Source organism: Anneissia japonica, unplaced genomic scaffold (genome assembly GCF_011630105.1).
Source record: "Anneissia japonica isolate Jap-2015-1 unplaced genomic scaffold, ASM1163010v1 scaffold3436_len560460_cov161, whole genome shotgun sequence".
Lineage (NCBI taxonomy): Eukaryota > Metazoa > Echinodermata > Crinoidea > Comatulida > Comatulidae > Anneissia > Anneissia japonica.
This window is the reverse complement of record NW_022751570.1, coordinates 449136-453117: the sequence shown is the minus strand read 5'-3', so window position 1 is coordinate 453117 and position 3982 is coordinate 449136.

Below are 3982 nucleotides of genomic sequence, written 5' to 3'. Positions count from 1 at the left end.
ACACACACTACAGCATTGATTAAAGATTTGATCAGCTACTTAATTATTGTTCATCCCAAAGCCACAATAAAATGGAACAATGGTTTAAAATTGGAAGAGCACGTTGTTGGAATGTCTTTGTTTCAGAGTTACAAGAATTACAATATATAACTGCTTTCAAAATAATTTATAAACAACAGATCTTTTAAACCAATTAACTTGAAGCTCTTAAGTCTTAACATTCCGGTATCTGTACATAATTCCGAATTTTTATATTTATTTTGTCTTTCCTCAATTTGTAAATAATTCAATGTTTGTAATTAGTCAGGAATGATTGAAAACAATGTATTTCGTTTCAAGGTCTTTTGTATGTTGTAAATTGAATATGTTATCTTCAATAAATATTTTACAAATATAAAAGTAAGTAACCATGGACATTTCACAAGTTAGAATTCCATAATGTGTATTTTAATATTTTAACTCACAGGTTCACTTTTAATATTTTCCACACTTAGCTAAAAAGAACTTCAATTAAGAGTTATTGGCATACTATCGGTCATCAACAGAGAAGTGTTATGACTTGCAATTTGTTTACTTTTTAACTTGTATTAATTTACTGTTGAGATTCTTTGGTCAAATTTGGATTTAGCTTGGTAATACAAACAGAGCATCTATATACTTCGTTCAATTACTTTCTGTAATCCAAATTTTAATTTAAATAACGGATGTAAATTGCCGGGTACTTAAAAGAATTGGTTGGCGAAAAAAATAAACCCATTATCGAAGGTAATTCCCCTGATTTTTATATTTAAGTGAATAATATAAGCTGATTAGAGGTAATCACCCTTAAAACTAGATAAACAGATGAAATTTGGAGAAGATACATAGAAATAGAAATATTCATTATTTAAGGTTATCTCTAATCTATTTAGGTATACTTTTAATTCGCATGCACAATTTGGTAAATCATGTTGACCTTGTATACAGTAACTTTGTTAATTAACTTTTCATTTCATTTATTTATTAAAATTCAAATTATCCAGGGCTAAAATTGCGCCATTAAAAAAACATAAATGGATCCACAACCACATGTGAAAACTCACCTACACCTTATTTTATTTTTTATTTATTTTATTTCAACTTTATTTCACGAGGGTAGCTCTAACAGCTGCACTACAGTAGTACAGCTGACTTGAAGAGGCCCTCTAAAGAAAAACAATACATAAAAATATATACAATACATTAAAAATCCAAGTAAGTAAAAGCTTCATTACAGTAAAGTTCAAAAACAATATAATAAAACCTTAATATAAACCTTAATATAAAACCTTAATATAAAACCTTATAATATAACCAAACCTTACGCCGTTTGTTTAAGCTAGGAATCCATTTATCCATTTGCGGCTCTGTTGCGTTTACAGTGCGTTTTATGAGTGGTTCTACGTATACAGAGTTTTAATATTAAGCTACGTTTGTATGCATATTAAGCTATGTTTGTATGCAGTTACCATTACATCAGCATTGCTGATGCAATTTAAACTACACTTTTGCTGTTTTAACTGGTCCAGCACGTAAAATTTAAAGAAAGCATTCTAAGCATGTGATTGGCTTGTAAAGAGCAAGGAATTAAACAACTGTTGTATGAGGTTACAAGAAGATGGAGATGACATGATGACTGATCAATGCTACAAAATAAATGGCAATCCCATTTAATTTCTATAGGCCAGCGAGAACACACTCATTATCTACACATGAAAGAAATCCCCAAACCGTTGAAGTTACCACACGGTCAACTGGATTCAAAATGGAGCGATTCAAGTAAGTGCATGCGGTTAAGGAGACGCAACGCAAATGCAACCGTAATGGAATCACCGCACCGAAAACGGAGCCGCAATCATTTAAAATCATGTTCGACGCATTTTTCACCATATTGGATTTCCTTCTATACATTAGTTACCATTGGGATGAACATATAATTTGGGAGAGCTTTCAGTGAGTGGATCCAGGAATTTGAAATAGAGAGGCCCAAGGAGGGATTTTCACAGACGGGGGTCTAGACCACATCAGTCCCACCAAGGTTGGGAGCGAGGTAAGAAAATTTGGCATCTCTAGATAGCCGGAATTAGCACTCTCAGACTTCGAATATAATTTTTCTTTCTAGAAGGTGGGGTCTAGCCTTCCTGAAATCCATCCCCGGCCGAATCCGCCACTGGATTCCGTAAACCGATTCTGTGGCTGTATTAATCTCGAATATATTGGTGTACTTCTCTCGAGTCCATTTACAGTTACTTCTTTGAGCCTCAGTCGACGTTACAGAATATTCTGCCTTGACTGCTAAATTGACGTAGCTTTTGTTGCAACCATTTGCAGCTTCCTTTGGGATTATGTAGCTTCAGTCTAAATTACGAACGATTTCGTCCTTCTCCACGGTAAATTGCGTTTATTACGAAATACTATAACAAACTATGATAAAAATACAGTATTTATTGTCTACTGTCCACTTGCGTTCCTTCCTCCAAATTAAAATTGAATTTAAGCTAATTTAATTGGTTCTTTTTATTACTGTTAATTTGATTTAGCGGTATATAATTCTGATATTTTTTATTTTTTTTTTCACTAGTTTGATTCAATAGTGTTGCGTCATTAAAATACATTTACTAGAGGGACAGAATAAATACATTCATGCATAACACAATCCAATTGAAATTGATTTCAAATTTGGTCAATAGGATGTATGTACTGAAACGCCGTACTCAGTACTGTCTATGATTAACCTATTGTTATATATGATCAGAGCAACAGACCAACAGACATCAATTTACTCTTTATGTTCCCCAACAACTCCTTGGTATCAACTACTGGCCGACGCGGTTCTTGCAAACGGCATACGATCTTTGCAAACACAGACCAATATATCTACAAGATTCGTTCATTGTTCCCGGCTTATTTAGAATGATGTTTGACTCAAAACGCCAAGGTTTGCGAAAATAATGTCACAAAACAATGTCAAATCACATAATTGTTAAATACAAACTTTATTGATTTCAATTTCATCTATAACTGCAGGTCTTTGTTGGTGCCTTCAATAAAATAGTTTAGGAAACCAGAGATGTGCTTTATATGATAATATACACCAATAAAGGCTTCATGGTGTGCAAGGACGGAAGGTTGGGTGGATGGATGGGTAAAGCTCTGTCCAGACTATCAAATTTTATATGACAAAAATCATGTGACATTACTAAATATGGACTTATTGACTTCACATTATGAGGATTATTATACACCATGACTGCAGTATGGGAATACAGCAGTTTTCCTGTCCAAGAACATTTTGATACAGAGTTTAAGGGTTGTAATATATTTCCTTTCGCAGTTTAAGGTGTTACTGATAGGCCTACTGTTACGTATAACGTAGGCCTACGTTGGATCTAATTATCGGTTGTAGCCTATAATTATTCTATAAAAAGAAAAAAAGGCTACTGTAACAGACATAATGTAACGTGGAAACTAGAAAGAGGCCAAATTATGCCAGGACGAATATCGTTGAACGGATCGTAGGATAATAAATTCGTTCGCATTTTGTGTAGGCCTATTCTATATAAAAAGTTTTATTTTATACGACTTTTCTTCTTTTTCAGGATCAATGATAAGGCTGCTACTCTGTGCAAGTTAAGAACAGCTGGGACCAGCAATTGAATATTATTGACAGATAGGCCTACATTGATTGTCTGGAGACGTGTGCAGAATAGATGGATAGACGGGGAAGATAAGGAATCATCTATTATTTTTCAAGATTTTCGAAAGAGTGCAAATATTGGTAGAGGGTGATTTGGAAGGTTGACAGTGTATATGTATACATATACATATACATACATATTCATTATTCTAGGTATATTCACAGGCCTAGCATACGTTATATTATTAGGTCTTCCTACAGTTGGCTCAATTACAATCTCTATATGATCCATTTCTCTGAAATAACCATCTTATCTGTGTTGTGCTG